Here is a 27,937-nt window from a genome sequence, read left to right as displayed (position 1 = left end):
ACATAAAACTTTCTTACTACCTATCACATTTTTCAAGGCCCTAGAGCACCAATACAATGGAAAAGTCCACAAAATGACACCATTTTGGAAAGCAAACACTCCAACGTATATTCTATGAGGCATTATGGGTCGTTTGAACATATCATTTTTTCCACAGGTTTTTGGAAAATGTGGGAAAAAAATGAAAACTTTTTTTTTTACACAAAGTTGTCAATTTATAGGATATTCCTAACACATAGCATGTACATAGCAAAAATGACGCCCCAAAATGCATTCTGCCACTCCTCCTGAGTATGGCAATACCACATGTGTGAGACTTTTTCACAGCCTAGCCATATAGAGGAGCCTAACATCCAAGGCGCACCATCATGCATCCTAGCCACTTGCCTAGGCCTATTTTTGACATTTGGTGTTTACAAGGTAAAATCAGTTGTTTTGCTAGAAAACTGCTTAGAACCCCCAAACATTATATATATATATTTTTTTTTAGCAGAGACCCTAGAGAATAAAATGAAGATTATTGCAATATTTTTTATCACACAGTATTTGCGCAGCGGTCTTCCAAACGCAATTTTTTTGGAAAAAAATCACTTTTTTTAATTAAAAAATAAGAAACCAGTAAAGTTAGCCCAATTTTTTTCCATAATGTGAAAGATAATGTTACGCGGAGTAAATAGATACCCAACATGTCATGTTTCAAAATTGCGCACGCTCACGGAATGGCGACAAACTTTGGTACTTAAAAATCCCCATAGGCGACAATTTAAAAATTTGTACAGGTTGCCATCTTTGAGTTACAGAGGAGGTCTAGGGCTCAAATTATTCCCCTTGCTCTAACGATCGCGGCGATACCTCACATGTGTGGTTTGAACACCGTTTACATATGTGGGCGGGGTTTCTGTATGCGTTCGCTTCTGCGCGCGAGCTCACGGGGACAGGGCGCTTTAATTTTTTTTTTTTTTACTATTTATTTTATTTATTATTTTTTATTTTTACACCGTTTAAAAAAAAAAAAAATTGATCATTTTTATTTCTATTAAAAGGAATGTAAACATTCCTCGTAATAGAAATAGGCACGACAGGACCTCTTTTTTGTGAGATCTGGGGTCAAAAAGTCCTCAGATCTCACAAGTACACTAAAAGATAGAAAAAAAAAAATTATTATATAAAATGAAAAAATAAAAAAAGGACCTTTAAACCGGTTGCTAGGCAACAACATTTTCCGTAGCTCCGGTCCTCCAAGACCATAGAGTCAAGTGAGGGCAAGCTTGCCCTCACTCGACATCCTGTCTGTGAGGATCTGGGACCGGATCGTTTTCCCCGCTGCCGGAGGGTCCGAATCCGCCGCTGGGACCACCCTTATCGGAAAGCCAACCGCCCACCGTTTAAAAAAATACCAGGGTTATGGCAGCTATCTGCTGCCATAACACCGGTATTTAGGTTTAAACGGAGGATGTATATAAACCTTTTTGGACTTGGTGGCTGTATGAAGGGTGATAGGTACTCGGGTACTTTGTTGGGCAGGTGACAGGTACTCTGGTACTGATGAGCAGGTGGCAGGTACTCGAGTACTCCGATAGGCAGGTGACAGGTACTCGGATACTCTGATGGGCAGGTGACAGGCAGGTGATAAGTACTGATGAGTAGTACTGATACTGATAGGTGATACTGTACTGATGGGTAGAGATGTATAGAACTGTTCGCCGGCGAACAGTTCCCGGCGAACTTCGCATGTTCGCGTTCGCCGCTGCGGGCGAACATATGCGATGTTCGGTCCGCCCCCCATAATACATCATTGAGGCAAACTTTGACCCTGAACCTCACAGTCAGCAGACACATTTCCAGCCAATCAGCATACCTCCCTCCCACACCCTCCCACCTCCTATAAATAAGCAAGGGCAGCATCCATCTTAGATCATTCTGAAGCAGTGTGTGTAGTGAGAGTAGGGAGAGCTGCTGCTGCTGCTGTTAAGCTAGGGACAGTTAGTCAGTGTTCCTGGTCTTGCAGTGTTCTTGGTCCACTGCTGCTGTAAGGACAGCACCCCAAAAAGCCCTTCTAAGGGCTGGTATTTGTGTAATTTTTATATATATATATATATATATATATATATATCTAGCGTCCCCAAAAGCCCTTTTAAGGGCTGGTAATTGAGTTGTTTCTTCTTATATATATATATATCTATCTATCTAGTGTCCCCAAAAGCCCTTTTAAGGGCTGGTAAGGTAATAGAGTTTTATATATATATATATATATATATATATATATATATATATATATATATATTGTACACTGTGACTGCAGTTGCCTGCCCGCTGTGTGTGAGAGGCCACAGACCTACCACAGACTGTACTGTGTGCACACCACACTCATTTCGGGTGGCACAGGCACAGTACCTGGCATTTTAAAAAATATTTTTTTTTTCCTCTGTCATAATTGCAGTGAGTGCTGTGTCAGGTCCACAGAGTGCACTGTACCCACTGCAGTGCACTGCCCACCACTGATATATATACGGTGGCACAGCATCTTGTTGCAATAAATTGAAAAAATAAAATATTTTTTATTATTGCAGTTGCCTGGGCTGCCAGTGACTGTCAGGTCCACAGAGTGTACTGTGCCCACTGCAGTGCCACTGTGTGCCCACCCACCACTGATATATAAGGTGGCACAGCAGCTTGCAAAGTAAAAAAATATATATATTTTTTTAAATTGCAGTTGCCTGGGTGCCAGTGACTGCTGTCAGGTCCACAGAGAGTGTACTGTGCCACTGCCCACCCACCACTGATATATAAGGTGGCACAGCAGCTTGCAAAGTAAAAAAAAATATATATATTTTTATAAATTGCAGTTGCCTGGGTGCCAGTGACTGCTGTCAGGTCCACAGAGAGTGTACTGTGCCACTGCCCACCCACCACTGATATATAAGGTGGCACAGCAGCTTGCAAAGTAAAAAAAAAATATATATATTTTTTAAATTGCAGTTGCCTGGGTGCCAGTGACTGCTGTCAGGTCCACAGAGAGTGTACTGTGCCACTGCCCACCCACCACTGATATATAAGGTGGCACAGCAGCTTGCACTCATAGTACAACAGTAACAACACATTAAAAAAAAATGACAGGCAGAGGCAGGCCACCCCGCAAGGGCCGTCGTGGTCGTGGTGCTGTGATTTCCTTAGGCCCTAGAATAATGCCCAGTGTTCAGAGGCCACCACAGACCCTGAACTCAAAAAATTCTGAGGCCATAGTTGACTGGCTTACACAGGACACCCAATCGTCTACAGCTTCCGCTCGGAACCTTAATGCACCATCCTCCTCCAGCTCAGCTTCGGGCACCTCTCAATTTACCACTCGCCAGCCCGCCGGCACCACCACCAACACTAGCACCACAGCCGCTTCACTTGATCCGTCAGAGGAGTTATTTTCACATCAGTTGGAAGAAATAAGTGATGCGCAACTATTAGTGCCAGAGGATGTAGATAACGGGGATATGTCTCAGTCAGGCAGCATTATACACATGGACGTACATTGTGATGATGATGATGATGATGTTGTACCTGCTGCTGCTGCCTTTGCTGAGTTGTCAAGTGAAGCGGCTGATGATGACGATGTGTCTGTGGATGTCACCTGGGTGCCTGCTCGAAGAGCAGAAGAAGAGGGGGAAAGTTCAGATGGGGAGACAGAGAGGAGGAGGAGACGAGTTGGAAGCAAGGGGAGGAGGTCATCGCAAGGAGCTAGTGGCGCAGTCAGACAGCATGTAGATTCGGCACCCGGGGTCAGCCAGACAGCACGCCAATTAACGCAAGCTGTTGCCACCACCAGAATGCCGTCCTTGCAAAGCTCAGCAGTGTGGCATTTTTTTTGTGTGTCTGCCTCTGATATCAGCGATGCCATTTGTAACCTGTGCCAAAAGAAACTGAGTCGTGGGAAGTCCAACACCCACCTAGGTACAACTGCTTTGCGAAGGCACATGATCTCACATCACAAACGCCTATGGGATCAACACATGAGTAAAAGCAGCACACAAACTGAAAGCCACCATCCTCCTCCTGGTCCAGCATCTTCAGCCACGTCAACCACTGCTGTCCTCCATGCCCCCTATCAACAACCCGCCCCTCCGCCTCTCACCTTCAGCAGTTCCTGCTCACCTGCCCACAGTCAGGTGTCTGTCAAGGAAATGTTTGAGCGTAAGAAGCCAATCTCACAGAGTCACCCCCTTGCTCGGCGTCTGACAGCTGGCTTGTCGGAACTCTTAGCCCGCCAGCTTTTACCATACAAGCTGGTGGAGTCTGAGGCCTTCAAAAAATTTGTCGCTATTGGGACACCGCAGTGGAAGGTACCCGGCAGAAATTATTTTTCACAAAAGGCAATCCCCAACCTGTACTCTATTGTGGAAAATGAAATCATGTCTCGTCTGGCACACAGTGTTGGGGCAAGGGTCCATCTGACCACTGATAGCTGGTCTGCAAAGCACGGTCAGGGCAGGTATATAACTTACACTGCGCATTGGGTAAACCTGCTGGCGGCTGCCAAGCATGGAATGCGTGGCTCTGCTGCAGAGGAGTTGGTGACACCGCCACGACTTGCAGGCAGGCCTGCTGCCACCTCCTCTACTCCTCCTACTCCATCCTCTTTGCTAACCTCCTCGGCTGAGTCCTCTTCTGCTGTTGCGTCTTGCTCCACACCAACTGCACCCCCCCAGCTCCCCAGGGGCTATTCCACATGCCCGATACGACAGTGTCACGCTGTCTTGGGGTTGACTTGCCTGAAAGCAGAGAGTCACACCGGACCAGCACTACTGTCCGCCCTGAACGCACAGGTGGATCAGTGGCTGACCCCGCACCAACTGGAGATCGGCAAAGTGGTGTGTGACAACGGCAGCAATTTGTTGGCGGCATTGTGGACACATGTGCCATGCATGGCACATGTGTTGAATCTGATTGTGCAACGTTTTGTGCAGAAGTACCCAGGCTTACAGGACGTCCTAGAGCAGGCCAGGAAGGTGTGTGGCCATTTCAGGCGTTCCTACACGGCCATGGCGCACTTTGCAGATATTCAGCGGCGAAACAACATGCCAGTGAGGCGCTTGATTTGCGACGGCCCGACACGTTGGAATTCAACACTGCTAATGTTCGACCGCCTGCTCCAACAAGAAAAAGCGGTCAACGAGTATTTGTATGACCGGGGTGCTAGGACAGCCTCTGCGGAGCTGGGTATTTTTTTGCCACGTTACTGGACGCTCATGCGCAATGCCTGTAGGCTCATGCGTCCTTTTGAGGAGGTGACAAACCTAGTGAGTCGCACCGAAGGCACCATCAGCGACATCATCCCATATGTTTTTTTCCTGGAGCGTGCCCTGCGAAGAGTGCTGGATCAGGCCGTAGATGAGCGTGAAGAGGAAGAGGAAGAGTTGTGGTCACCATCACCACCACCAGAAACAGCCTTACAATCGATTGCTGGACCTGCGGCAACACTGGAAGAGGAGTGTGAGGAAGAGGAGTCAGAGGAGGAATGTGGCTTTGAGGAGGAGGAACACCAACCACAGCAGGCATCCCAGGGTGCTCGTTGTCACCTATCTGGTACCCGTGGTGTTGTACGTGGCTGGGGGGAAGAACACACCTTCAATGACATCAGTGAGGACGAGGAATTGGACATGAGTAGCTCGGCATCCAACCTTGTGCAAATGGGGTCTTTCATGCTGTCATGCCTGTTGAGGGACCCTCGTATAAAAAGGCTGAAGGAGAACGACCTGTACTGGGTGGCCATGCTACTAGACCCCCGGTATAAGCAGAAAATCTGTGATATGTTACCCAATTACCGGCAGTCGCAAAGGATGCAGCAGCTACAAAATAAGTTAAAAAGTATGCTTTACACAGCATATAAGGGTGATGTCACAGCACAACGGGAATCCAACAGGGGAAGAGGTGAAAGTAATCCTCCTCCTACCACCACAACCACGCCGGCAAGGACAGGACGCTTTACAGACGTCTTGTTGATGGAGGACATGCAGAGCTTTTTTAGTCCTATGCATCGCCACAGCCCTTCGGGGTCCACCCTCAGAGAACGACTCGACCGACAGGTAGCAGACTACCTTGCCTTAACTACAGATATCGACACTCTGAGGAGCGATGAACCCCTTGACTACTGGGTGTGCAGGCTTGACCTGTGGCCTGAGCTATCCCAATTTGCCATTGAACTTCTGGCCTGCCCCGCTTCAAGTGTGCTGTCAGAAAGGACCTTCAGCGCAGCAGGAGGTATTGTCACTGAGAAGAGAAGTCGCCTAGGTCAAAAAAGTCTTGATTACCTCACGTTTATTAAGATGAATGAGGCATGGATCCCGAAGGGACTGACAGTGGGGGATGCATTTGACTAAAAAAGGCCTGGTGATGACTGAGATGCCTTGGCCTAAAAATGGTCCACACGCTGCTGTATATAATCATTCTCTGCATGCCGGATGACTTACGTGACGTCTCCGCCACCAACTACGGTTCAAGCCGCAATGTTTTAGTGCACTTTCTGCCTTAAAACCTCAATTTTTCAGGCCGCTGCTACAGCAGCGGCTGCAACAATACCTGCTTTTTCATGCATGTGTACATGCCTAATTTTTCTGGCCTCTGGTGCTACACTGTGGCTGCAAAAAAACAAAAAAAAAGGCACATACATGTGTCAATTCCCCTTCGTGATCGTTACCTTGTCGTGGTGAAGGGGCTTGCGTATCACAATGAAGCGATCACCTCTAGGATTGTGTTGGCACACCCCAGATGATAAGGTCGTTGCTTCATTGTGTACAGACCAAAAGCGATCCGCAGGATAATTTTTCATAGAAAAAACATTCATTTTCTTTCATTCTTTCTGCGGAGCTGGGTATTTTTTGGCCGCGTTACTGAATGCTCATGAACAATGGCTGTAGGCTCATGCGTCCTTTTGCGGAGATGACAACCCTGGTGGTCAGTCGAACCCAAGGCAACATCATCGACCTCATCCCATATGCGTTTTTTCTGGAGCGTGCCCTGCGAAGAGTACTGGATCAGGCTGTAGATGAGCATGAAGAGGAAGAGTTGTGGTCCCCATCACCACCAGAAGCAGCCTTGTCGTTGTCAATTGCTGGACCTGTGGCAACGCAGAGAGAGGAGTCTGAAGAAGAGAAGTCAGAGGAGGAAGGCGGCTTTGAGGAGGTGGAATACCAGCCACAGCAGGCGTCCCAGGGGGCTTGTTGTCACCTTTCGGGGACCCTTGGTGTTGTACGTGGCTGGGTGGAGGAAGAGACCTTCAATGATGTCAGTGAGGACAAGGAACGGGACATGGCTAGCTTGGTATCCAACCTTGTGCAAATGGGGAGTTTGCGGTTGTGCAAATGGACTGACTGTGACTGACTGACTGTTGTTAAACGGGGGGTTTGGTCTGTCAGAGTTTGGTCTGTCACTGTGGAGCGGGCGTAACCCTTACACTACTTGACCGATAAAACATCATACCTGATCGTATTCACACACTGGATGTTTTAAAGCATGTTATTCCAAACAATTTAGTAATGTTAGGTGATTTATGCCTTTAAGGATCAAAACCCGACTCTGCGTCAACTACGTAATTTTCCATGGGCGTTTTGCCATGGATCCCCCTCCGGCATGCCACAGTCCAGGTGTCCCTGCTCTACTGAAAAATTATCTTTTGTTTCTGGTTCTGGACATGCTACAGAGCTGAAACTTCACACAAAAAAAGTTCTTAAAAATTGTCATTTTTGATAGAGAGCCAATTATTGAAAAAAAAAAATAAAAAAAAAAAATAAAAAAATAAAATTTCTTTGGATTTATTGTCTGGGGGGTCTAAAAAGTGTACCTGTGAAGTTTCAGCTCTGTAGCATGTCCAGAACCAGAAAAAAAATAGAATTAGGGTTAGGGCTAGGGTTAGGGTTAGGGCTAGGGTTAGGGTCAGGGCTAAGGTTAGGGCTAGGGTTAGGGTCAGGGCTAAGGTTAGGGTTATTTTTAGTGCTTAGGGTTAGAGTTAGAGGGGTAGGGCTACTAACTCTAACCCTAAGTATCTCACCGTAACCCTAACCCTAGCCCCTAACACTAAACCTAACCCTAACCCTCTAACCATAACCCTAACCCTCTAAGCCTAGCCATAAAAATAACCCAAACCCTAAACCTAACCCTAGCCCTAACCCTAACCCTAACCCTAATTCTATTTTTTTTCTGGTTCTGGACATGCTACAGAGCTGAAACTTCACAGGTACACTTTTTAGACCCCCCAGATGCTAAATCCAAAGAAATTTTTATTTTTTATTTTTTTTTTTTCAATAATTGGCTCTCTATCAAAAAATTACAATTTTTAAGAACTTTTTTTTGTGTGATCCCTCTCCGGCATGCCACAGTCCAGGTGTTTGTCCCCTTGAAACAACTTTTCCATTACTATTGTGGCCAGAAAGAGTCCCTGTGGGTTTTAAAATTCGCCTGCCTATTAAAGTCTATGGCGGTTTCCCCGGTTCGCGAACATTTGCCGATGTTCGCGTTCGCCGTTCGCGAACGGCGAATTTTAGGTTCGCGACATCACTACTGATGGGTACTGATGATCAGTACTGATACGTGATAGGTACTGATGAGTACTGATGAGTAGTGATGGGTACTGATGAGCAGGCGGCAAGTACTCGGGTACTTCAGGCATCAGGTACTCTGATGAGCAGGTGGAAGGTACTCGGGTACTCTGATGGGTAGGTGACAGGTACTCAGGTACTCTGATGACGGGTACTCCGTCGACAGGTACTCAAAGTACCCGAGTACCTGTCATCAGAGTACCCGAGTACCCGTCATCAGAGTACCCGAGTACCCGTCATCAGAGTACCTGCGTACCCGTCATCAGAGTACCCGAGTACCTGTCATCAGAGTACCCGAGTACCTGTCATCAGAGTACCCGAATACCTGTCACCAGCCCATCAGAGTACCCGAGTACCTGTCATCCGAGTACCTGATGGGCTGGTGACAGGTACTCGGGTACTTTGATGGGCTAGTGACAGGTGCTTTTTATTGGGGGGGGGCAATCAGTGTGTTTGGGGTGCACTATGATTGGTAACTAGCTGTTACCACACTCTCTTCCTCACACAGGATCAGTGTGTGAGGAGGAGAACACAGGGACAGCTAGTTACCGTGTTCTCTGTTGACATTTGTGACCGGCTGTGATTGGACACAGCCGGTCACGTGGTAAAGAGCCAATTTCATTGGCTCTTTACCTAGATCGGGGATCGACTCTGTCCGAGGGACGAGCCTCGTCCCCGATCGCTGCTCTGCACGCCCCCGGGGGCGCGCATTGCAGAGAGAACGAGCGGCTCGTGCTGGAGCCGCTCATGTGATCGGCTGTGATTGACACAGCCGATCACGTGGTAAACAGCCAATTTCTATTGGCTGTTTACCTTGATCAGGGATGGGCTATGTCCGAGGGACGAGCCTCACCCCCGGGGGCACGCAGTAGAGGGGAGATCCGGGCGACGTCATATGACGGCGGCCCGGATCCTCACAACCACTTTGCCGACGTCATATTACATGACTCGGTATGGGAGTGGTTAATATCAACATTCTGATATACAGGAATAACGTCTTCATAGAAAATAATAACCAATTAAACATGTGCTGAAATGTTGTTACTCCTTCTGCATCACAGTGGTCTCATAATACAATCTAATTTAAGATATAAAAACATAACACTATAATACCCACATTCCTGGTACACTGTAGTCATGTGATGCTACAGTGTGCCCCACTAACATTTGTGCAGTCTGTTATTCAATCACACAGTAGTGACAGGAGCCTTTACTGATCACAGGGATATAAATTAAATCGACTTTGCCCTGTTTATAACCATAAATATACTCCTTCTTACCTGCAAATACAAGGACATGAGTGAGGTATGATTCTGAGGGACACAGCACTTCTATTCTGTTCCCCAGGAACGAAAGATCTAACTTTTAGTTCCTCCCATGCCTTGCTTGCAGTTGTGCTTTGTGCTGCCATCTACTGGTGGTTTCATAGAAATGCCATAAAACGGAAATGTGTTGTTTTTTCCATTCCATTCCCCATCTCACAATAGCCATGGGGAGCCAAGGTTAAGTAGTAATCCAATTACTGGAGGAACCGTCCTCCCTGCAACATCTACTCCCAGTTATGTCACAGTTTCCCACCAGGTCCAGAGCGCTCATGTACTTGGTGAGATATTGTTGCAAATAGCCAACTAATTAGTAAACCTCTACAACACAGGTTTGTGTAGGCTATTGAGAAAATGGTTTGATGGAGAACTAGGGAACATCTTATTACTTCTGTCCATTGTTGTTTTTAAGGTGGAATACCCATGGTATGTTATCAATACAATACAGCATAACCACCTAATACTCTCTACACATTTTGTTGTCTGCCGACTTTACCTTAACTACCTAGTCCCATCACTTGAAGCTATTTTTGCTTGACCTGGAAAATCTGCAGTGAGAGTGCAAGAAATTTCCTTTTGTTAACTACAGAAAATAACACCTAACATCTTCAACATAAGTAAACAACTGTAACATAGTGATAATTAATAGACCGTATCAATATACATATGACTGTTTTTACCAGTTTTTAGAGTCCTCAGCAAAACATTCTGGACTTAAATACCAGCTAGGGCAAACAGGTAGTGTATGAATACAGTCTATGGCCTGTACAGCTGCATTTCTGGCAGTACTACTGGGTTGACCCAAAGTATCATAAGTCAGAACTTTTGGTTGTCTCCTGTTCCTGCTGGGTTGTATCCTGCGCAGAGGAAGGGCATCCGAAGTGTTCTCATACTCGCCTTCGTCACAGTCAACTGTCTCTGTTGGCTTTCCTGGTGAAGGGTTTTCTTCTTCTATATCTCCTGGTGAATATGCAGTTTGTTCAGCTTGACCCACGGGCTTGTCCTCTGTAGTTTCCACTGTAGCTTCCTCTGTAACTTCCGCTGTAGCTTCCTCTGTACTTTCTTCTGGAGCTTCCGCTGTACTTTCTTCCATAACTTCCGCTCTACTTTTCTCTGTAACTTCCTCACTCGTTTCAAACTGAAAAGGATAGAACTCTGCTGCTTCTGGATTCAACTCTGTGTCTTTCCTTTGCGTGGTCTCTCTGAGTTATAGGAATGAAAGATCTCCAATGTTCTTGTTCATGGTCGGATTCATCTTCTGATACTTCCTCAGATATCTGTGTAGGCAGTTGAGTAGTCTTTGGAACTTTGCCTTCTTTTCTGGCACTGGGTCTGTCAGGTATCTTCTGACCTCTGTCGAAGGGTAGGTAATCGCATGGCAATAACAAATTGCGATGTAGAATCCTTGTTCGGCCTTTTCCAATTTCTGGCTTGACCTCATACACTGGACTATCTTCACCCTTTTTCCTAAGGACAACATATACGGCATCTTCCCAGAACGATCTCAATTTTCCAGGTCCTCCTCTTTCAGTAAGATTTCTTACAAGAACTCTGCTGCCAGGTGCAAGCTCAACTCCATGAATCTTCTTGTCATAATGTTCTTTTCCTCTTTGTGCAGCTTGAGTAGCTACCTTTGAAGCAACTTGGTAGGCCTCAGTCATCCTATCTGTCCACGTTTTCACATACTCAGAGTGAGTCTTGTATTTTTCTGTTACTGGAGTGTCAAACATGCTATCTATGGGCAATCTTGGAGACCTTCCGAACAGTAGAAAGAATGGAGAATACCCTGTAGCTTCACTCTTGGTGCAATTGTATGTATGTACGACCTGTGCAAGTGAACTTTTCCAGTCTTTCTTGGAATCTGGTGACAGGGTCTGAAGCATAGACAACAGGGTACGATTAAATCTTTCACATTGTCCATTGCCTTCTGGATGATATGGAGTGGTGTGAGAGTTCTGGATATGGCAGTGTTTCCCTAATGCCAAGAACAATTGATTTTCAAATTCTTTACCCATGTCATGGTGAATTCTGGTAGGAAATCCAAACTTCAAGACAAAGTCACTGAATATCTTGTCGGCAACAGTCTTTGCTGACTTGTTTTTGGTTGTGTAGGCTTGAGCAAATCTGGTGAAATGGTCGATTACCACTAATATGTACTCATAACCTCCTTTACAAGTCTCAAGATGGAGAAAGTCAATGGAGACCAGCTCAAAAGGATAAGTGGTCGCTATACTGTTCAATGGAGCTCTAGTAGGCTTATGTGGGTGTTTGTCTTTCAGACAAGTGCACTGGTGGTTGATGTATTGCTCAACGTCTCTCTGCATATGTGGCCAAAAGAATCTTTCTCTGATCAGATTTACAGTCCTTTCGACTCCTAAGTGTCCCATATCTTCATGTAATTCTTTCAACACCAATTGATGATACAACTTGGGCAACACTAGTTGAGAACCTGATGATGTTTTCCGTCTCAAGATTCCATCTTCATCGAGGTATAGCTTGGTCCACTGTTTCATTAGTATGAAGAGATCAAGTGGGCCACCTTGTCGTTCCTGTTTTGATGGGAACCGGTTTTGGCTCTTGTACTTCCACACTGGGCCAATCAAAGAGTCTTCTTTTTGGGCTGTCCTAATGGTCCCTTTGGGTATTTGAGCTACCTTCTTTTGAGTACCATCTATTTCTGACGTCATATGGGCGATGGTTACTGGACACAGCCAAGACATTTCTTCCTTGTGATGTACTTGAAGTGCTTGGGTTATGCATCCGATGATTTTGGGGTCCACTTCTTGCGAACACTGTTGCATGTATTGTTCAGGACTTAATGGCATACGGGAAAGTACATCTGCATCTGCATTCCTTTTTCCTGGACGATACTTGATGGTGAAATTAAAGTCAGCTAATTCTGCAATCCATCGATGGCCTGTTGTGTTTAGTTTAGCCATAGTGAGGACATAGGTTAGGGGATTATTGTCAGTATATACTACAAAGGATGGACAGTAGTATAGGTAGTCTCGGAACCTATCATATATGGCCCACTTCATCGCTAGGAACTCTAGTTTTCCTGAATGCATGCAATAGTTCTTCTCAGCTGGTGTGAGAGTTCTAGACCCGTAAGCAATTACCTTTAACTTTTCCTCTTGCTCTTGGTACAGCACAGCTCCTAGTCTTTCTTGCGAGGCATCACAGTGTAGAACAAAGGATTTGCTGTAGTCAGGGTAACCCATCACTGGAGGATGAGTTAACACCTCAATAAGCCGGTTCAGCACTACCTGGTGTTGGTCAGTCCAGACTATCGACTGATGAGAGGGTAGTTGACCTCTTAGCTTTGGTGATGGCTTCTTCTTCTTCCTGGACTGGCTAGTTGGTGCTGATGATGCAGCAGGTGTTGTATCCACTGACAGTAATTCATAGAGGGGTTTTGAGATTCTGGAAAAGTTTTGGACATAAGGGCGATAGTAGGAAAGGAATCCTAGTAGTTTCCTGAGTTCTCCAACAGTCTTTGGCTGGTTGTTCTTCAATGCCAGCACAGGCGCAGTGTCTGCTGGATCCACAGAATGACCATCTTTGGAAACAATCTTGCCCAAGAATCTGACTTTGTTTCGGAAGAGTTCACACTTCCTAGCTGTTAACTTGACACCATGTTGCTGATATCGTTGCAGTACCAACCTGACATGCTCCACATGTTCTTGGAATGATCTGCTGTGAACAAGGTTGTCATCTAGGTACGGAAGACAGATCTCATCCCTCAGTCCCATTAAACAGGTTTCCATGCTGCGTTGAAATTCAGCTGGTGCAGAGCTAAGGCCAAAGGGTATTCTGATCCACTCATACAGACCCCAAGGTGTGATAAATGCAGTCAGTGGTCGACTGGATTCTTCCACAAATCCTTGATGGTAGGCTTTCCCTTGGTCTAGCACCGAAAACCATGAACTTCCTCCTAGGCTGTCCAGCATGTCTTGGATCCTAGGGATTGGATGGCGGTCAGGGATGGACTTCTGGTTCAATTCTCTGTAGTCACAACACAGTCTTAAACTACCTTCCTTCTTCCTTACGCACACAATGGGTGATGAGTATGGAGATTTTGACTCCGCAATCCATCCGCAGTTCAGTAGATCCTGCAGGTACCCTTTCACTTCTTGGTGCAGTGGTTTCGGTACGGACATGTAAGTTCTCCTAACAGGTGTGTTGTCTTTGAGGCGAAGTTGCAATTTTAGGGAAGGAATACATCCTACATCAGAGTCATCTTTGGCGAAAGCATTGCATTCCTCCCTTAACATCATCTTGACTACCTGTTGATCCTCCTCTGGTAGGTGTTCGATCGCCACTGGTGGATCCCAGTGTTCTCGATTATCATCGCTTACCGGTGATTGACTCGTGTTTAGGTTATCCACTCGACTTTCCGGCCCTGGTCTGGATATCGGTGGCCGATGAATTACTGAGTGAGTGGCCACACTCACTGATTGTTTCAGTTTCACCTGAGCTGGGTAAGTTGCCTTTATGGGCTCGAGGCACCCCATCCTAGTCTGACCTGATAAAATAATGTCCCGCTTAGTTGTGTTCCAAACCGGGATGGATAGTTTGGAAAATCGTCCCTTTTGGAGTGATATTAATGTCTCACCTACATGCAGTCCATCAGGCCAATGATGGGCCTCATCAGGTGTAAACAAAACTGTCTGACCTTGCAGAGCTGGTTTGGCATGAACCCTACACCTGAGATACGTCCCAGTGTTTGCCGGAATTCTTTGGCTCTTAATACCAGTCTTTAGTGTAGCACCACCAGTTTCCCTGTGACTGGCTTGTAGTAGACTTACAAGGATCTCTGTTTTGGTGGTCGACAGTTCCAATGCTGTCCCTAGTACGTCTACAAAACCTGGAATGGTTTTCTTTCCTTTGGCAGATGTCTCCTTGAAGTTCTTCAATGACATTATAACTGATGATGGGCTTTTCAGCTACTTTCTCATCCTCCGATACCACCAGGGGCACAATTAACTGGTGGCAGCGGTTACTTCCCGATGTTAGCTGAAAAACTACCTCAATCCACCCAGAGAAGGGAATCTCAGTCTCATTAGCTGCTTTACCTAGGAGGACTCAGGGCCCAAGCAATTCTTCAAAAGATCGGAGCACCGTATGTGGCAGAACCCGCTGTCTCCAGCTCTCATTGATAATGCTAACCTGAGAGCCGGTATCCCATAGGGCCTGGACAGGAGTATCATCTATTTCACAGTTCACAAGGCATTTTTTTCCAACGAGACTCAGTAATTTGCTGTTTTGTCTCATGGTAACACAGTCCACATGAGTTGGCACTTCCTCAGCCACCTGGTAGAATCTTTGGTTACTGCGGGTGGGTACCCTTTGCAAGGGATCTGGGTTCACCCTTCCAGCAGGGGCACTGATGGTGGTTTGAGAACTTGTTGCTTTGCTACCGACAAGAGTTGCACTTTGGGACACAGGGTTGGTTCTCGCACAGGTTACTGTCGGTCCCTTGACAGCAACCCTCTCCCGTTTAACTGGTTGGGACTGGTCATTTTACAGTATCTCGCTATATGTCCAGATTGACCACAATGGAAGCAATGGTCACAGGTAGTTCTCCGACCAGTTCTTTTACAAGATTGACAACCTCTATTGCTCATGCCCATTGTTAACTGAGGCCCTCTAAGTTCACAATCTCGTCGAGTTCTCGAACCTTGGAGAAGTGTTTTCATCTCTATCATCTCTTTTTGCATCTGGAGTATCAGCTTTTCCAGTTCAGAGTTGCTCTTTGAAAGCTGTTGGATGGTTGGGCTACTTGATCTTGTGTTGGCGGTCGTTGTCAGGACATCTGGTTCCTGAGGACACTATAAGACATTGGACTGACACTCTTTCCCTTTCATCGAATGGCTTGGCTGAGTTTTCTTTTGCTTCTGTTCCCTTTCCATCTCCATATTTGTGGCTTCATTTGTTTTCTCTATGAGCACCTCATCTGGAATGGACAGATCGTCTAAATACTGCTTTAACTGGAACTTGATGTGGTCACTTCTCAGTCCAGTACCCACTGACCTTAGGAATTTCTTTTGTATCAGCTCAGCGCTGAAGTGTTCATCCGAACCTTCTCCTTGTGAGACAAACAACAGGCGGTCCTTCAATTCAATCGCTCTGAACAGGAAATTCTGAGGAGTTTCCTTACTATTCTGTGAGATGTTTATCAGTTGTGGGTATGGTTCGGAAGCATTTTCCTCCTTGTAATGGCTTTTTAGGATTCTCCTAAGTTGCACTAGGGTCAGTCCATTCTTCATTTCCAGCATACCTCTGAGACTTAGGCCGGGACTAATGGCTTTTACCACAGCTTCCACAATCTCGGACTCGGGATACCCTTTTTGTAGTCCCATGTCAATCTGGTGCATAAGGTTTGTATAGGACAACTTGTCTTTCTGTTCTTTTTCACCTATATGACCAGCAATCTTAAAGTCCTTCCTGATTGTCACCTCTGGCAAGTTACCATGGTGAAGTCTCTGAGTAACTGGAATAGGTTCTTGTTTTGTTTGTCTTGTTTTGAATGACTGTCATTTGTTTTGAATGACTGTCATTTGAGTCCTGGCTTTTAGTACTTTAGTACTGGAACTTCTCCTGCATAGTGTGGTATTGTCGTTTCAGATTGGTTAATTGCTGTTCTGGTTGGGGTCTTTCTCACTGGTGTTTGGTGCTTCAGCATTGTCCCTCTTCTTCTCTAGCTCACTGACAAATCTCTTAGTTGCTTGGAGAAATTGTGTCACCGCTTCTTCACTTTCAGTCTCGACCAGTTCATAGAAACATAGAAACATAGAATGTGTCGGCAGATAAGAACCATTTGGCCCATCTAGTCTGCCCAATATATCTGAATCCTATGAATAGTCCCTGGCCCTATCTTATATGAAGGATAGCCTTATGCCTATCCCATGCATGCTTAAACTCCTTCACTGTATTTGCAGCTACCACTTCTGCAGGAAGGTTATTCCATGCATCCACTACTCTCTCAGTAAAGTAATACTTCTTCATATTACTTTTAAACCTTTGCCCCTCTAATTTAAAACTGTGTCCTCTTGTGGTAGTTTTTCTTCTTTTAAATATGCTTTCCTCCTTTACCGAGTTGATTCCCTTTATGTATTTAAAAGTTTATATCATATCCCCTCTGTCTCTTCTTTCTTCCAAGCTATACATGTTAAGGTCCTTTAACCTTTCCTGGTAAGTTTTTTCCTGCAATCCATGTACTAGTTTAGTAGCTCTTCTCTGAACTCTAGTCTCCAGAGTATCTATATCCTTCTGGAGATATGGCCTCCAGTACTGCGCACGATACTCCAAGTGAGGTCTCACCAGTGTTCTGTACAGCGTTCATCTATCACCTCATTGACTATCCGCATGTAATGGCGCCGGGTTTTTCCTTTTGCCATACTTGCTTCGGAGGCCTTGATAAACTAGCAAGTCTCAATGAGATCACCGACTGTCATGTGAATCAGATGCCCACTGATTTCATCTTGCAACTTTTCTACATCCATCTGTGTGCGATTCCTGTGCAGCAACGGTTAAAATTTTAATCTTCTCTCAGCTTTGCCACGGACAGCGTAACCGCTCTCTTCCACTTCCGTGACCTTTGCGTTTTCCTCACCAGGTCCCTGTTCGGGCGCCAATTTTGTTGCACATATGCTGAAAGTATGGTCAATAATTCCAATGTGCGAAGGGATCGGACCAGGTGAAACCAGAATTATTTTTATTGAGAAGTTTCTGCAAATACAAGGACATGAGTGAGGTATGATTCTGAGGGACACAGCACTTCTATTCTGTTCCCCAGGAACGAAAGATCTAACTTTTAGTTCCTCCCATGCCTTGCTTGCAGTTGTGCTTTGTGCTGCCATCTACTGGTGGTTTCATAGAAATGCCATAAAACGGAAATGTGTTGTTTTTTTATGGAGTACCTGACATCCCTTACACATACATTGTTATTCATTACATAATCCTGACCAAGGTGTTCATTGTCCCAACAGTTGCTGGTTTTAATGAAATTCTTCTTTAAGGTTGGCTCCGTCAGACAAAATTATATTGTTTTTGTGTGCATGAAAGCACATGTAATGGAAATGTTTAATGTGGAACTTTACTCTCTCAATCAACATTATTATGATTATTTATAATGATTATTTTAAATCCTCATGCTGCTAGCATTAGTAAATATGCATATAGAGGAAAGTATATCATATTTACTTGTTTTAAACCTCTTTTTTTTTTACATTTATTTAGCTACTTCCTGGTTTATTTCCTAGGCAAATGATGTCATATATCCGAGGAGTCTTCAGAAGGGTGACAACTGGGTTACTTTTTGGGTAACCTGGGAGTTTTCAGGAGGGGTAGAGGGGTTTTCTCTTCTAAGCACACTCTCCTGACTGCATGCTTGAGCTAAGGGCAGATGTATTCCAGGAAGTAAATGCTACATGAATCATTTGCCCTTACTCAAGATGGCCACAGCCAGAAATACTAGGGTTTTTCAAAGGGATTTCTCAACAAAATAAAGCAAAGAGTCCTGCATTGATGGGGGAGTTTGCTTTAAATATTAAAAATGAGTTAAATGCATTATTGGATTGTGGTGCTCAGATACAGTGAAGATCTGCATTAATTGATCATTTGTCCTGAGGTTTATTTGTATTTGTGAGGCTGTCATTTGTGGTACAGGAATATTTTGTGGGTACAAGGACTGTTATATGTGTGCAGTGTATATTGCGACTGGGAACAGATTATGTTTAATGATCCCCCTTTAAGCCCCTCTTACCATTACCCAAAATCTGGCCATGCATACTGATCGCTGCGGAACTTATTTTTCTGTTTTATCTCAGGGAGCCCCAGTCCTTTCATAATTCTAGTCATTCTCACACTTTGTCACTCTGTTTTTAGTTTTTCATTGTAAAGCCATACTAGTTATGAGTATTATTAATGTTTACACATTGTTTATACTGCTTAATTTCAATTGTCTTAGCTTATAATAGGGGTTTCTGTCATATATCAAGATGTCAGTAAAAAATGTGCTCTATCTGTAAATATTCCATACTTTGTCAGAAAAAAAGTCATGGGGAGTTGGCAACCCTGAGTTAAATCTCCTTCACACTTCTAAGTAATGTTCTGATCACAGAAATGTTTTGGCACATGATACTTTTTTAGTTCAAATGATGAAAATAACTATGGCCTCATTCTATTGTTAGAGAATACATTTCCCCTTGCAATTACCCACTGTTAATATTGGACAGCTTTCAGTCATGTCTGGCAGGTGTCACATTGTATTCAAATTCATTGTAGATTTCCAGAATGATAATATGAACAATGTTTAATATTCCACAATTCTAATTTTTTTTTTACAAGCAAACAATTCATAATTTCTTCCTTATTGACTAAGTGTGTTCTTGGCAACTTTAGGCAGACATGTTCTGTCAATTACATTGTTAGATATGATAGCATTTCAACAAAACATTCAGAACACTTTGTTGTTGGCCAGACACATCAACATTTGCATGTCAAATAATTTGTTCATTAATTCTGAACACTTGAAATATAATCAAGTATAGTTTAGTTAAGTGAAAATTACGCTATATACTGTATATATATATATATATATATATATATATATATATATATATATATATATACTGCATATATATATATATATATATATATATATATACTGCATATATATATATACACAGTATCTCACAAAAGTGAGTACCTCCCTCACATGTTTGTAAATATTTTATTATATCTTTTCATGAGACAACACTGAAGAAATTACCCTTTGCTACAATGTAAAGTAGTGAGTGCACAGCTTGTATAACAATGTAAATTTGCTGTCCCCTCAAAATAACTCAACACAGCCATTAATATCTAAACCACTGGCAACAAAAGTGAGTACACTCCTACGTGAAAATGTCCAAAGCATCATCTTTAGAAGAGGCTTCCTTCTGGGAAGACAGCCATGCAGACCAATTTGATGCAGTGTGCGGCGTAAGGTCTGAACACTGACAGGCTGGCAGCACTCATACGTCTATTTCCCAAAGACAACCTCTGGATATGACACTGAGCACGTGGGCTCAACTTCTTTGGTTGACCACAGCAAGGCCTGTTCTGAGTGGAACCTGTCCTGTTAAACCGCTGTATGGTTTTGGCCACTGTGCTGCAGCTCAGTTTCAGGGTCTTGGCAAACTTCTTACAGCCTAAGCCAAAGGTGTCAAACACAAGACTCCTCTGTGCAGCTGCAGAAAGGCTTGTCTTTGCCCACCCCACCCCCCTTCTCAGCAGTCTGCAGCAGAAAGGAGGGCAGAACTCCCCCTACAGATCCTGCCCCTTTCTGTGCAGCCCCAACACCACCTTGCCTCTGCCTCCCCTGGTCTCAGCATTCAGCACTCTGGAAGCTGACTCCAGCACTCCTCTGGTTCTCCTCCAGAACCTGTACTTCTTCCCAGATCCATCTTCATCTTCTTTTTCTTCCTGGCAGCAGCACAAGATAAGGTGGTGCATTGTGTTGTAAGGAAGGGTGGATGACTCATGACTTCTGATGGTGGGGGGGCTCTTGGAATCTCATTTAAGGGTGAAAGGGGGCATGGGGTGCCCTTGACATCTAATCTTACTGATATAACAGGCCCTTTGAGGGCAACCATAATGCTAGTGTGGACCGCAATGCAATTGAGTTTGACACCCCTGGTCTAGGCCATCTTTATGTAGAACAACAATTCTTTTTTTCCGACCCTCAGAGAGTTCTTTGCCATGAGGTGCCATGTTGAACTTCCAGTGACCAGTATAAGAGAGTGAGAGCGAAAATACCAAATTTAACACACCTGTTTCCCATTCACACCTGAGACCTTGTAACACTAACAAGTCACATGACACCGGGGGAGGGAAAATGGCTAATTGGGCCCAATTTGGACATTTTGACTTAGGGGTGTACGCACTTTTGTTGCCAGCGGTTTAGACAATAATAGTGTGTTGAGTTATTTTAAGGATAAGCAAATTTACACTGTTATACAAGCTGTACACTCACTACTTTACATTGTAGCAAGTGTAATTTCTTCAGTGTTGTCACTTGAAAAGATATAATAAAATATTTACAAAAATGTGAGGGGTGTACTCACTTTTGTGAGATACTGTAGACAGACAGACAGACAGACAGACAGACAGACAGACAGACAGACAGACAGACAGACAGACAGACAGACAGACAGATAGATAGACAGATAGATAGATAGATAGATAGATAGATAGATAGATAGATAGATAGATAGATAGATAGATAGATAGATAGATAGATAGATAGATAGATAGATAGATAGATAGATAGATAGATAGATTTTATATCATACCACCGGGATAATTTTTTTCTTGCGGCAGCTCGGTGGGCATTGTCCATTGTGATTAATAAGGATCTGCATTGCAGGATGATGTGATTGACAATGGGTTTACTTTTTATTTTAAGTGGGTACTATCTAACCCTGATTCACGTGGAGGGGGACAGTAACTGGGGGTCCTCTCATTAGTAAATGGGGCTTCCAGGTCCTTGCCTGCAGACCTCATCAGAAGCCCTTTTCCTCATTGACATGAGGACAAGGTGCTTGGCAGGGGACCCCCTGTCAGACAGGAAGCCCTAGCTGACAGCTGAATGGCTGGGCATAACTATGTCACTGTTTTTTAGGACACTGGTGACTGCTGGCTTAAAATGTATTTTCCCTGCTGACAGCTGAATGGTCTGGGCAGGGATATGTAACCGGTTGTTAGGATAAGGGGGGCTGCCGGATCCTTAGTAACTAGGTTCCCTGAGCAGGAAGCTGTGACATTTAGCAGCAAAAGTAATACTGCGTCTAAATGCTTTACTTCAACTTAGGCTTGGCTGAACACTCATTTAATTTGGCCATTTGCCAAGCTTCTGAACAAGCAAAATTAGGTCCAAACATGGATTAAGATCGAACCGGCAACTCATTCCTAATCCAATGACATGGCGATGTGTATGCCATGGTAGATTGGGCTAAAACATTTCTGATATTCAATTTTCTCAGCATGAGAGATTATATGTAGGTGAGGTAGGGGCTAATCTAGGAAGTTGTATTCAGACAGTTATCATTCTGATGTATTTGCTGACAATTGTTTGCTATTTCTCTCAGAACAGTTATGAGTTAATTCATACAAATGGATCAGGCTTTTTCATAACCTGAATGTATTAACTGATTTACTAAAAAAAATTGGGAAGGTTCACACAATACATTTTTTTTATATCCATCAACTTATCCAACCATATGCAGATGACATGACATTTATTTTTATATGACTAAAAAAGTGAAGTGAATCTTCATACAATTTATTCTGTGCACATTTTTTAATCCTTTAATAAATCAGCCTTACCTACATATACACAACACATCCAAATCTGTAGAACTCATCTTGATTATGATTTATGTTACAAAACATATTATGTAAAAACAATTCTGCTAATATCAGCATGACATACCGGGCAGATGGTTTGGCATCCCAACAGGCTGATGTGTTAGTAAGTTTATTTTCCACAATGCATGTTTGTTTAAACACTATGGTTACTTTAAGATATGGGCAAAAACATGGGCTTTCCATCTAAACTATTGTAGCTGATTAGCATTGGGATTTCCAAACCACTGTTGCCCCTAAAAACATAGTAAAGGGGTAATAAAGGTATCAGGGGGCTTAAAATGAGAGTAATTTTTTTATAACTGTTTCTACAATGTACCTGGGAGGGTTATCAACTTAACAATAGTGTCAATGTGCATTAATGTAACTAAAATCTGTTACACTTATATTTTATCTATATGCACTGGGGCAACCTTTTCGTACATCTGATTTCAAAGCAGACTCTCTGGAGTAAGGATTGGTAGCCAAAGACTTTGTGATATATGCTACATAGGTCATGAGCTAGAACAGTTTCTATTGGTGGCAAAAAAGAGATACTTTTTTACCTAAAATCAGGCTTGCATTTGAAACACTGACTCTCCCACTGATACCAAAGATTTGCCACAATTTCTCCCACTGACACCAATGATGGGGCACTATTTATCCAACTAACATCAATGATGGAGAATAATTCCTTCTACAGACACCAATGCTAGGGCACTATTTATTGCTGGAAGATTGGTCAAAGCAGCAGAGACTGCAGTTCTTTTTTTTAAATCAAGAAAAAAAAAAGTTTATTGAGAAATCGCACATAGAAACAAATATTGCAACATGCAGATTGAATCAAAAGCACATCTACAAATAAAGGCACAGAATCGTAGACAGATCCTAGCCACATAGCCAGTATACAGCATGAATCAAAGAACAGCCTGAAGCAAAAAACTTAACGCAAGGCAACAGTCCCATACCACAGATCAAAGTAACTCCCCCGAATCAAACCACCAGTGGTCCACCCCACCCCCAGCGATTAAAGTAACAGATGGTCTAGGATTTGATCCATGGGAGCCATCCCCGGAGAGCTCAACTAGACTCCCCAGACCTGCTAGAATTTGGCCGGGGCACCCCTATGCAAGTAAATGTACTTCTCCATGCAAAGAGTAGTGCCCAGTTGCACCAGCCTGAGTCTATATGTAGGAGGTTCCTTTTCAATCCAGCGTCTAAGAATAAGCAGTCGGGCTTGAAACAGAGCTCGCGCCGCTGCCTCCCGTAAGTATCGGTCATCTATAATGTGATCCAGTATACCCAGGAGGCAGGGCCTGGGATCCAAAGGAATCGCCAAGCCCAGAACCCTGTTTACAGTGGAGGTCACTGAGGTCCAATACCAGTGTCATTTTGGGCATCTCCATAGTAAGTGTATGAGGTCCCTAACATCCCTCTCACATCTATTGCACATATTGTCCGGGCAGAGACCCATAGCATGTAATTTTGCCGGGGTATGATGTACTCGTAACAAGATATATAATTGGGATACCTGATGGGAAACATTGAGTGAACATATTCTGACTGACTCCATGGCCTCCTCCCATTGCTCAGCGGGTACCTCCCCCATATCTCCGCTCTATTGGTCACACGCCTTGCACGGATATCTGTCTAAGTATGAACCCAATAAGGCTGCATAACAAGCTGATATAAAGCCCTTAGTAGGGGTATATTGCTCCATAAGGAAAAATATCGGTGTGGAGGACAAGCTGGAGTGGGACAAAGAAGGTTGAGCCCGGTATGCATGCCGAAGCTGCAGGTAATAGTACTTCATATTATGTGGCAAGGAAAACCGAAGTTGCAATTGCTCGAAGGGCAGTAGCTCCCCATTGAGCAGGATGTGTTAAAGATGGGATACCCCATACATCAGCCACCTACCAGCCTGATCCAGCTTTTCCAGCTCAGGGTATGAACGATTATGCCAAATGGGACTATAAGAAGTGTATCCGGTAACCAGTTGTAGCTGTTTGGCCTTATCCCAGATCTTCTGAAGAAGTCTATAGGTAGGGTAGAGACTGCACTTCAATGTTGCCAAATGTAAAATAATGCATCTAGAGAAAAACAATCCCTTGACAAAGTACAACATTGGGGGTACAGTGTTGGCCAGCACTACAAAAGAAAAAGATTTGGGGGTAATTTTATCAGATGAGTGCAAAATGAGCAAACATTGTGGCTAGGCAATGGGAAAAGTGAATAGAATTCTAGGATGAAGAACAAATATTGTATCCCCTAAGGATTTGGGACTTTTCATTCACATTGAACAAAAAATATATATAAGTCACTTTGAAATTTGATATTTTATTAACATACAAAAAATTCCATAAAAATTCATAGTGATATAAAAAACAATGCAAACTGTCTCAATTTGGAAGATGCAGCACAGACATTGATTCTAGCAATAACAGAATATCCAACGCGTTTCGAAGCTGGATATGCTTCTTCTTCAAGGGTTATGATTCTGATAATTACAGGTAAGTTCTACAACAAGGTGATACAAGATATGTAATTAGTATACAAATTCCAGAACAAAATACAATATGTAATCAAGGCTAGAATTCTAGGATGCATCACTATAGGGATCACCAGCAGGAGGAAGGAGGTTCTGATTCCCCTATATACAGTAAATCTTTAGTGAGACCTCATTTAGAATACTGTGTCCAGTTCTGGGGACCTCACTTACAGAAAGATATTGATAAGATAGAACAAGTCCAGAGACAGGTAACAAAAAAAGTGAAAGGTTTGGGGGATAAAACATATCGAGAGCGACTTCAGGAACTTAATATGTACAGTCTAGAGGAAAGAAAGGAAAGAGGAGACATGATTAAAACTTTTTAATACATCAGGGGGATGAATGAGGTTCAGGAGGGCAATTGTTTCAATATGAAACCAAAATCAAGAATATGGGTACATAAACTTAAACTAACTGGAGGAAAGTTCAAAACTAATATTAGAAAGTATTATTTTACTGAAAGGGTAGTTGATGCTTGGAACAAATTTCAAGCAAAGTTAGTGAGTCAGTTAACAGTAAATGGCTTAAAACATGCTTGGGACAAACATAGATCTATACTCAGGCAAAAAAAGTTAAAAAAATCAAAAACAAACAAAAGAAATTACCAAAACATTTATTAAAAAAAACAAAACTGGCACTCGATGGACTACACAGTCTTTTTCCTAACATCACTTTTCAATGTGACTGCATTTCTTTTCTTTTTTTTCTCCTGGTGACCCTGCCAGTAACACATTTGCTGTCCTAGGGAGACAACTCTCACTCAATTTATGGTAGCTGCGGAGGAGTGTTATCACCCTGGGCTGCTTTCCTGAATTGAACTATAAACATTTCCTCCTCTTCCATAGAAATGGGAAGTGCTTTGTAGTTCACAGAAGATTAGAAAGGTTAATAACATTGTTTGAGATTTTAGTTCAGTATACAGGAGGATATGCCACTGTATTTCTATCATTAGATCAACAGGTATTCTATACTTGCAGAAAAAGTACTTCACTTGAAAAAATTAAGTTAATGAAGCCACCACATCTAGGGACAGTAGGCTGAAATATATCATGTTTGTTTTTGGGTTTAGATATACTTTAAGTGCATTTTAACTGTCTATTGTTTATACTAGTCAACATTAAAATAGAAAGCAGACAGATTTTATTAGCAATATTATACTGATGATGACAATATGTTAATTTCACTTGGTGGTATCACTAAGTTCCAACAACATTTAATACTATCATACAACTTCATGCTTTTTTTATGGCCCCAAAGAAGAAGGTGCCTTATTAATCTGTTCTTAATGGACTTCATTGTAATTTCATGACTCTATCCCTCTATTACTATTATGTACATACTATAAATGCTGTATTCCTGAAGGACTCTACTCTGATGATGTCTGTTGATGTCCCTCCAGGAGCTGAGCAGCCATCTAAAGACAGATATAGAGTGTAGTGCTTGATGGTTTATGATTGAAATAAAGAATTTCCCCACTGTCGGCATTGTAGTGCTTGGGCTTAGAATTCTAATTTAATGATGAGATTATAAGATTCAGAAGAGATTGCTAATTGCCAAGAACCTAAATTAGTTTGCAATGACTGAAGGAAACTGATTTTATTTATGCACTTTAAGTGTCTCTACATACCAGTTTGATAACACACACACATGCAAAAAGGATGAGATGAAAAATAACATTTACTTAACTGATAACAAATTGTAGGTTACAGTCTTTTCCATTACTCAGCAGTGGCCCAAACTTACAGATATCTTGCCCTGAAAGTTTCTCAATTTCAATGGCCATAATGGCATTTCTCCAATCACATAGCCCTCTAACAGCACCCTTTTTCCGGCTTGGTCTTACAGTGTTAAATAATAGCATTTTGGAACTGCAGCAGCAGCTCCACTCTAGACATTTAAAGTGCAGCTTCACCTGAAAAGGGAAGTTCTGCTTTTCTTCCTACTCCTCTAACACTTTTGGACAGGTACCCGCTTCACTTCTGCTCGGATCACCCAAGTGATCTGAGTGGAAATTTGCCTCCCACCCCATCTTCACCTGAAACTTCTTGGGACACATGATATGTAGTTGCAGGCAGTGGCGCTGGGGACCCAAAGACCAGTGTCACATACCTTGTGGCAGTGCCTGACGTGTAGAGTGAGGCCTCTCATACAGCCCTGGCTCTGAGACCACTGATGTTGCAACAGTGACAGCGAGAGTGAGGTGAGGTATGCGTGCCTGTAAGGTGTCCATCAGCCAAGGCAGTGGGTAGCAGGTGCATCGCCAGAGACGGTTCCGATCGCTGAAACAGCAGATGCTGATACAGGTGGAGGACCAGCAAGGACCAGGAAGCATGCAGAGCAGGACGGGTGGATAACTGGATGCTAGGTCAGATGAGCCATTTCAGCAACAGATGGTCAGATACAGGCATAAATGGCAGGCAGGGAATGATCAGGATACACGCAGAAGTCAGCAACAAAGAATCAGGCAGATGACCAGAAGGCAGAGCAAATCCAGAGACAGGCCAGGGTCAGGGCAGATAGCATTCAAGCAAAGTCAGGGCAAGCCAGGTCAATAACAGAAGTCAACACAGGAACTGATGCAGGAGCACAGGTAATAGCTGAAGATCGGACAGCACTGGATAATATAACTTTTCCAGTTTAAATAGTCCCATTGGTGCCAACATTAGAAACAGGCGTGTGCTAGTGCTCATATGCATTTGCAAACGGTTATGCACAGGCAAACAGGCAACTGCACCTCTGTGCCTGCGCAATTGTTTATGTCTTGAGGCTTTATCTGTACTATGACTAGTGCCTTCTTGACAATCAGTAAGGAACTGGTCCAGGTGAGGACACCACTGGATCCCCGAACTGGTATTTGTAGCTGCTGACTTTTACATTTTTTTTCCAGACCGAAGATCCTCTTTAATTTAAGACTGGGCTAGCTGCTAATTTTGTTGCTCTGTAGTAAGCAGTTTCTCTGTGAATTTTATTCCTTGACTTAGTGTGTTCCAAGGTAAAGTAAAGTTAAGAACATATTATTCCAGTAATAGATGTCATCCAAATTCATAAAGCTAAATGTCTAACTGAAAATATCAAGTGTTTAAAAATGAATACAC

This window comes from Pelophylax lessonae, assembly GCF_965119305.1.
Source record: "Pelophylax lessonae genome assembly, chromosome: 4".
NCBI classification, from domain to species: Eukaryota; Metazoa; Chordata; class Amphibia; order Anura; family Ranidae; genus Pelophylax; species Pelophylax lessonae.
Note: the sequence above shows the minus strand (reverse complement) of the source record.